This window comes from Oryzias melastigma, linkage group LG18 (assembly GCF_002922805.2).
Source record: "Oryzias melastigma strain HK-1 linkage group LG18, ASM292280v2, whole genome shotgun sequence".
In the NCBI taxonomy this organism is placed as follows: domain Eukaryota; kingdom Metazoa; phylum Chordata; class Actinopteri; order Beloniformes; family Adrianichthyidae; genus Oryzias; species Oryzias melastigma.
In genome coordinates this window covers 19,980,554-19,989,535 of record NC_050529.1, presented here as the reverse complement: position 1 = coordinate 19,989,535, position 8,982 = coordinate 19,980,554, and positions in this window count along the sequence as shown.

Sequence of the window (8,982 nt, the reverse complement as noted above, 5' to 3'; positions counted from 1 at the left end):
GGTGGCAGAGGTTGACGTTCTGTTTGAGATACAGACCATGTGGTTGTATGGACTCTGTGAGTAAATTTGGATACTGTCCTGTTCGAATTGAAAAAAAAAAACTGTGAAGAAAGTATCAAAAGTATTGATCGTGCCACAGTAGCATCAACAATCACCTCGGTGTTGATAGTATCAATGCTCATATCGATACACCCACCTCTACTGTCTGGTGAGTATGCTGGTCATACAAGAACTGGGATTCTTTCAGGTTCCAAGAATAGTATTCAGATCTTTGCAACATGGGGCCGCGCATATTCATGCCGCAACATGAAGTGATATTCCTGGACAACACAACAGTGGGTCCATTGTGCTCTTTTATGGGGCCCAGATGACCTCACCCTTACATTGAGGTGTTAGCCCTTCCATGACAAAGGTGGAAAAGACTCCATGTCTGTCATTGCACACCAGTAAAGATCGACAATCATTGAAAAAAAAAGTTCAGCGTACTGTCTTGTGGGGTCCAGATGACCCTACTTTTAATGTAGACAAGCCTAGTAGAGCAGAAGGGTCACGATCCCTTCACAATATCTCTGTGCTTCCAAATTCCATCAATAAAATGCACCTGTGTTCCATAGCATATCCCTTCTCATACCATAACCCCATTGCCACCATGGGCTACTCGATCCAAAATTTTGACATCAGAAAACATCCCACCCACATGACACCACACACTGTCATCTGCTCTGAACAGTGTAGACTGGGATTCATCCATGAAGAGAACACCTTTCCAAATGTGAGCATTTGCCCACTCAAGATGGTCACCGCGACAAACTGGGGTTTGGTCAAGCCCCCCACGAGTAAGACAAGAATGCAGATGAGCTTCCATTTGTGGGGAAATTCTTTGATTGTGCAAACTGATAGTTTCATCAGCTATTCAAGTAGCTGGTCTCTTTGAAGTGAACATGCTGGATGTGGTTAGATGTGGTCTGCAGTCTTGAGGCTGGTTGGATGTTCTGCCAAATTCTCTGAAACACCTTTAGAGACGGTTCATGGTAGAGAAATGAACATTCAATTCACAAGCAACAGCTCTGGTGGACATTCCTGCTGTCAGCATATCAATTTCACTCTGTCTCAACCGTGCAACATCTGTGGCATCCGCGTTGTGTGACACAACTGAACATTTCAGTGGTCCAGTCTAAGACACACCTGTGTAATAATTAGGGATGTCTTTAGAGGTATTGAACATTTTTATTCATATTTTCATTTATTTGTTTTTTTGTTTGTTTTTTAGGATTATGTGCTTCTTTTTAAGTTCTTAAGACATCACATTTTCGGTTATTGTCAGAGTATTTAATTTTCTTAATTTTTATATCTCTTTCAGATAAATAAAAGAGGCATATCAAGGACAGCTCGGGTCCTAAGGAGTTAAATCCCGGCGCTAGCATGTAGCAGTTAGCAGCTGCTGTTTAGACATCTGTCTGCAGCACAAAGAGCTTAACATTAAAAAGAAAAGAAAATACTGTCTTTTTCTGTTGGAATACCTTTAGAGGTTGTTGTGTGAGTTATGAAAAAACAATAGAGACATTTGCTGTCAGTTTAAAGCGTTTTTAAAAGAGTTATTTATCCCGGAAGTTTGAATCTGTGATCGGCTAGCTAGCTTGATTGAACTGTTTACATTAATCTTCTGCTTGAGCTGCTGCCGTTTTCTGCTACGTTTTCCAGGAATAACATTTTGTGGTCTGTTCATGACATGCAGATTTCTAGTGGAGTATTTATCCGTAATGATAAGATGAAATATAAAGCGCTGATCATAATAAGAACAAATTAAATATCCGATCCTGATCGGACAATGAGCCCGATTTCGATCGAGTCTTCAACCACGTGATCGGACCCGATTTCCGATCACGTGATCGGATCGGGACATTCCTAGAAATAATCACGTTGTTTAACACCTGCGAGGTGGATTATCTCAGCCATGATACCTGAATTTAGCAAGGGGTATAAGTGTACTGAGAGTCTGGGGTGTCAAATCCCTCAGTGCCCTTAAAATGCACAGAAAACCATGATAACGTCACTTCAGTTCTTCTCCATTTAGTCTCTCTGATCTGTTCGATATGTCTTTAAAGTTACACTGTAATATTGAATGCTCTACCTTCCTCAGGATTTGGAGAGGCACAACCAGGACACCGATTTGTGTCCTGTTGGGGCTGTATTAACCTTTTTTTCTTTAATTTTTACACCTGTCTACTTGTCCATTGCCTGTCTGTCCATCCTGACTTTTTTTTGTCTTTTATTTTTTCCAATATTATTTATGCAGATTTGTTTTTGCTAATTTCTATTTCTTCAGTTGATCGTGTTTTTTTGTTGCCCACCACATTTTGGGGGTACAGTGAGAACATTTAGAGGAGCATTGCCTATGTCTTTATCCTTGTAACTATTGCAGTCTTAAACCGATTTGTGAACAATATTTGAGGAAAAATTATTATTTTGAGTTTGTAGAAAATGCTTTATATCTTTGAGTTCATTTCATGACAAATGGGAGTATAACAAAAGCGTTCATATTTTTGTTCAGTGTAAGCTGTTGGGTTTTATGACTAAAAGTCTGTGCTGTGACAGGCTTTCTTTAAATCTTTAAGTGCCAAAACCTGTTATTAATTTTGAAAAGTGAAAGAAATCAAAGCAATGAAAAGTTGAAATACTTTTGTTTTGTTTGTGGTATCAGTCATGATGCATATTTTTAGGAAAGGTGTCCGCTGCTTCTTTCAGGAGGAAATCCCTGGAGCCCGATCTTCATGTTTCCTGCCATGTTGGACAGTTCTTTCGCAAATGTCTCATGCTAAGCGTGTTTTAGCTTCAATAAACTTTTTTTATGTTGTCTTAAAAAGCCTTTGATACACTTCAGAAAGTATTTACAGTGCACATTTCCTTTCTTTAGTGCGATCACAAATGTTTCACCTCAAACGTTTAGTTTTACTTCTAGATTAATTGTACTTTTACTAAAGTCTGAGTCAGTTCAAACTGGCTTGGACCTCAGAAGACACCAGCAACAGAGCAGAGACACCCTCCTTCACGCTTTAAAACACGTGTGGCAGTGCGGGGCTGAAATCATAGGTGTTAATGTTTGTACTGATCACACGCTTTAAATTAGAGCAAACATAACTGAGCCTCGCTAAACAATCAGCATTCCACCGAGACTGAAACCCAACAGAACTGTAGGAACCAGTCAGAGACCTCCCTCATGCAGTCACGTGCAAAAGTTCCCCCTCCTAATTCTAGGTTTGGCTGTTGTGGGTCTTAGTTTGAGGCAGATATAAACTTAGAAAAGCCATTACTTTTTATATTTGGCTGTAAGAATACAGAATCAAAGTGGACTAAGAACCCATTTGTGCTGATCCTGTTATGAGGAAGATGTTAAAAAAGTATTTTGTTAAATTTTAAAGTTATGTTAAAAGCCCATTAAAGTTAATGCAAAGAAAAAATCCTAGAATTGGGGGTCATCCACCACAATTTTAAGTGGGCGGAGCCTGGCTGTTTATTAGCAGTTCAAATGGTAGCAACCAAGTCAAAAACAAAACTGAAATGGATTTTAAGCTTCCTGTGAGTGAAAACAGACAGTTTTATTTGTATAAGAAAGGCTTCTTGGATCTTATAAAGTCCAGATCATCTGCCCAGATCATTACTTCTCCACTACCGTCCACGTAACGTACTCTTTTTAGCAGTATTTTGTTTAGCGATAAACTCTCTTCTATTCGCTGAACATTGTTACAGAAGCAGAACATGACCTCACTCTGTGACATCTGGAGGCTCTGAAGTGTAGATATTGAGTTATTTTGTATTTTTCTTGGCATTGCACGGTCTGACCTTGGAATACCTTCATGGGACATTCTCTGCTGAGAAGACGGGCAACTGCTCTGAATGTTCTTCACTTCTGAATCATTTTTCTCAGTGTAGAAAGGTGAACGTCAGAAAACAACAACTCAGTTGACCCATAAGTCAGCTGCACCTGGCTACATCTATAACTAACCCTTTCCTGGTCCGGTCAGTTGTTTGGTGCATTCGAGTTTTTGTTAGACTGTTGAAAATAAATAAATAAATAAATAAAAGCAAATAACTCAATCTTTTAGAGAGACAAACATTCATATCCAACAATACTTGATTGTTGTCTTTATCCTCTATTAACTGTTGAGTTTAGCTTCAGGTTGTTGCTGCAAGGCGGCACATTTGTTAACGCTCTTGTCTCACAGCAGGAAGGCCCTGGTGAGAATCCCAGCAGGGACCTTTCTTTGCATGTTCGACCTGTGCATGTGCAGGTTTTCTCCGGTCACATCATTTTCCTCCCACAGTACAAAAACATGCATCAAACGTTCACTGACTGTTTTAGATTGTTGGTCAAGAAAGATCTATAAACATATTCTTGAATGGACTAATAGCATATGGTGTTGTTCACACTGCACTTTTGCTACTATTTACTAAAGCGTGTACATACAGTTGGAAGAAGCTTGGTGCAAAATGCGGAAGTGGTTCAAATCTCACAAATTTTCCTCCAGACTTTTTCATTCACAGCTCTATTCTGATACTTGACAGACTTGGTGTCATAGATTTACAGCTAGGCACAAACCACAATTATTAATTTTTCCTCCATGATCAATTTTCAATTGGTTGAAATACCATTCATACATCACTACCAAATCAGAGTCCCTGATTGGTCGATGTTCAGTTTGTCTTCAATGTACGTAAAGCCCATAAAAAAGTCTTGAAGCCGTCTTCAACAACTCATGAACACAAAAGATTTTAACTCAGAAGCTCAAAACACTCATTTACATAGACTTTTTTATTAAAAGTGGATACACTTTCCCAAGGTCAGTGTGGCTTTAGCTTCACAGAATGGTAACCTGTTTAGAGTTTACTCCACCTTCATCCAACAGTAGCTGGGTTGGCTCCATTGACAGTACATGGACTAGACTGGACTTGGAAATAGGAAATACCCGCTGGTCCCAGAAAACCAAAATCCCATAGACTTCTATTGAGAAATAAACATCTATTACTCAATCATTCTGTTATTCATTCTTGCGCTGGTGTCTCTTTTTAACACGTTCTTGCTAAAGCTAATTTTTTTTTTCATAATATATTTTCTTCAAGTTATAACTACCCAATTAGATGCCTGCTGGCCCCACCTCAAACATTCAAAGCCTTTGATTGACAGATTATTGGACCAATCACTGCCTTCTAACGTCGTCTGGTCCCAAAATGGTGGAATCGGGTTGTATCTGTACCACAGAAAAATAGCCACTGAATTGACTTTAACCTGGTTTTGTCCACCTCCATTCATGTCAATGGTTGGCTCCAGAAACCCCATGAACACAAAAACCATTCAGCAGGTTCAAAAGATGGATGAATGGATGAACGGATGGATGGATGGATCATTTGTTGAAAAAAAAAACACAATCCCTAAAAGAGGATCATGAACTTGTCCTATAGTAGAGAAGTCGCACATCCTGGAAAGCAAAACCAGTATCTCCATGAAGCAGGGAGTGAAGGGAAACTTGGAGTTCTCTAGAGGTTCCTGGTCATCTCTATGGTACAACGCCACTGTCAGATCTAACAAACTCGCTGTATTTCCTGTTTCCTTATTAAGTTTGTGGTTGCACATATAAAGGAAATGTCTGTTACTGGGTCTCCACTCTCACTGGTAGTTGCATTTTGCAAAAATAAAATGTCAATTTTAACTGTCAGACTTTGGAGTCAACAAGACACCAGAACTGATAATAAATGATCGTGGTCGCCTGATCTAGAGTGTTTACAGGCTTACGAACATCTGCTTCCAATATTTGATGCTTTTACAACATTTTAGACACTGAGTTTGGATTTTTTTTCCCCCCTTTTAGCTGTGAATTGTATGACAAGAAATAAACACTTGATTTTACAGTCTGTAATGAAGCTTCATGAGTTATAGTCTTTTAGCAACATTGCTGAAATAAATGAGTTTTTTGATTATATTTTATAGCATCAAAGAATCTACAAAGATCTATCAGAAGTATGGTTACAATGGTAACCCCTGTGAAAATACCAGGGCGTGAAGGTGAGTTTCTGTCATTTCGGCCTAAAAGGCCTTGAAATGTTGAGAACACAACCATGTTGATGAATTCTTTGGTTTCATCTGAGGGTCTGAAGACCAATAGAGATCTTCAGACCTGTCCCTGATGCACAGAAACTCCTTTGGTTTCTCTGACTCTTTTGATGATGCTCTGTGGATGATCAAATGTTCAAAGACTGCAGCTTGATGATGAGGCGCACTTTTTAAAATATTCAGCACTCACTCTTTCACAGAATGGAGAGCTTCTGTCCATCTCTACTTCTAGTAGATCACCTCCTTTTTAAGACATCTCTTTATAAACCAATCAAATGATATTATCCATCAATCCATTTTCTAAACCCCTTTTGGGTCACATGGTTGCTGGAGCCTATCCCAGCTACAGTGGGTGAAAGTGGGTCGACAGGTCCCCAGATTGTTGCAGGTCCACACACATACCTAGGGACACTTTAGAGATACTAATTATCCTGTGAAGCATGTTTTTGGACTGGTAGCTGGAGAATACTCACACAAGCTCCACACAGGAAGAATCCGGTTGGGATTTGAACCTTCGGCTGACTAGAAACCAGTTACCTAAATTAGACACAAATGTCTTGAAAGAGAGTATCCTTTTCATCCAGATTTCTTCTTGTCCAACCATTGTGAGACCTGCAGCCGTGTCATATTTAAATCAGAACATAGTCATCAGTTCAGTTTTAAATAATTATTATGTAATAGAAATGTATTTTCATCTTCATGACAATCAATTTAAAAACAGCTAAACTTTTCCATTGAAACGTTTCCCGTTGATTCCATTGAAATTATGTTTTCTTTGCTTTTAGGTCTAAAATCACATCTGAGTTTTTTCAACCAATTTTCTTTTAACATGTGTGCTTTTATGAGATTTGTGTGACTCTACTGATCCATCAAGTGATTTACCCACTTATCTATTAAGGAAGACACTTCCTGCTTTTAAACTGCAAGACTGTAGCAGAAAATGATGAACCACAGTGGTCAGCTGTGTTTCACAAAGGGAACAAACCCACACATTATATCTGAGCTGAAACAGTCAAAAGGTTTTAAGGCTTTTAGTTGTTTTTACAACGCAAAATAACCTTTTCTAGAACCTCTAGAATCTGTAAGTGTGGCTCACAGATGAGCGAGTCTGGATGTTTCCCCTCTGATACTTTGATTGTGTCATGTTATGAATCTGCCATGTGCGCATAAAGCTTTTATAGCTGGATTCTATCTATACATGTGACTCAAAATCTTGCTTGTGTTGCACTATTTATTTAAATGTGGTTATCTGTGAACAACATGTCAAGAAAAACTGAGTCAGAGTCAGCTAGAAAATGGTTGCAGCTGTAAAGAATGTCGAGGAGCAGAGGGGATTTTGTTTTTAGCACAAAAATTGAGCTTTGACATGAGATGTAGACAATGGAGAGGCATGTTTGAGAATGAGACATGCAGCCAGCTTCCTGATCCTCTGCAGAGCCTTGATGCTGCAGCTGGCTTGTTGCAGGAGTTACAGTGATGATCAGAGTTTGAAGCAGGAGGACCGAAAGGCCTGATCTTCTGATGTTGGAGAGGAAAGAGCTATATGCTGGGATCTGTACAGCCTTAGAGGTGGATACAGACTGTCTTCTGGCTAAAAAACCTGTACAAGTCATGCAATGAAGTATCAAGGTCGTAGATCACTCCGTGAGCCTGTAGAGCAAAAATGTTAATGCACGTCTTTCCAATGGCAGCTTGAAGACAACAGGTCATAGTGAACACTTAAACAGCATGGCAGGAAAAGTTAAGACAAATTGGACAGATTTATTATTTTTTAACCCCCCAAATCATATTGCTTGCCGCCCGACTGTTAAAAAGGGCATCCTACGGGCACTTACATATCACGTGCACACCCCCGGCATGCTGCATTTATGCGGGGTCAGTAAAGGGCCAGTAATCTCACCTTACTAATGACTAGTGTTGCATAAGGGCACTATTTGACAGCAGCCCCCGTATGGGTGCATGTGACTATGGCTAAAGATGTCATAGTTAAACAAGTTCAATTATAATCCCCCAACTTCTATGGTAAGATTACTGAAGATCCCAAGTTTATGGTAAAGCTGTACTGGATGAGAGTCTGCCGGTAAGATCAGGACTTCTGTCTCTGAAGAGGTTTTCTCTTCTTAAGCGGTAATGAAGACGACTAAGGAGTCATCTTCAGCTTCAGAAATCCAGATGACTCTTTCTTAGATGAAGAAGGCAACCAGAGATGAAGATAACTAATGCTACATACACTTACATGGGTGTTGGTTTTTGGGTCGTCTGGTCCATGGAGGTTTGTAAAGAGGAGTGGGTACATCTTAATGCTTAATCTGAAAATTCAGGTGACGCTCGATCAAAAACATACTTAGAATGTGTTCTTTAATTTGCTTTTAGCATAAGGTGTTTACACTTGACTGGCGCTGTCCAATACAAGTGCATACAGTTGGATGAGTCTTGATGCAAAATGTGGAATTGGTTGATCAAGGTTTTTTTTATTTTATTTTCACAGCTGTATTCTGTAATATTAAAGGTCTGACTTACTGTTTCCTTTTAGTTTGTGTGACCACCTGAAGCACGTGTCCAAGTCACGGACCGAGGACTGGATCCGGCCCTCCGAGTAATTATATCTGGCCCTCCAGATCATTTTATTTTATTATTAATGGCCTGATGTTATCTTACCCTTTTTTTTAACTTATATCATTTTGACAACAAATATTTTTATGGAGAAAATATTAAAACTTATTTAAGGTTTACCTTGATTTATTCTGGAAGAATGTTCCATTTTTTTATTATTCATAATTATGTAAAAAGTTACTGTCTTTCCTCTCCAACATCAGAAGATCAGGCCTTTCGGTCCTCCTGCTTCAAACTCTGATCATCACTGTAACTCCTGCAAC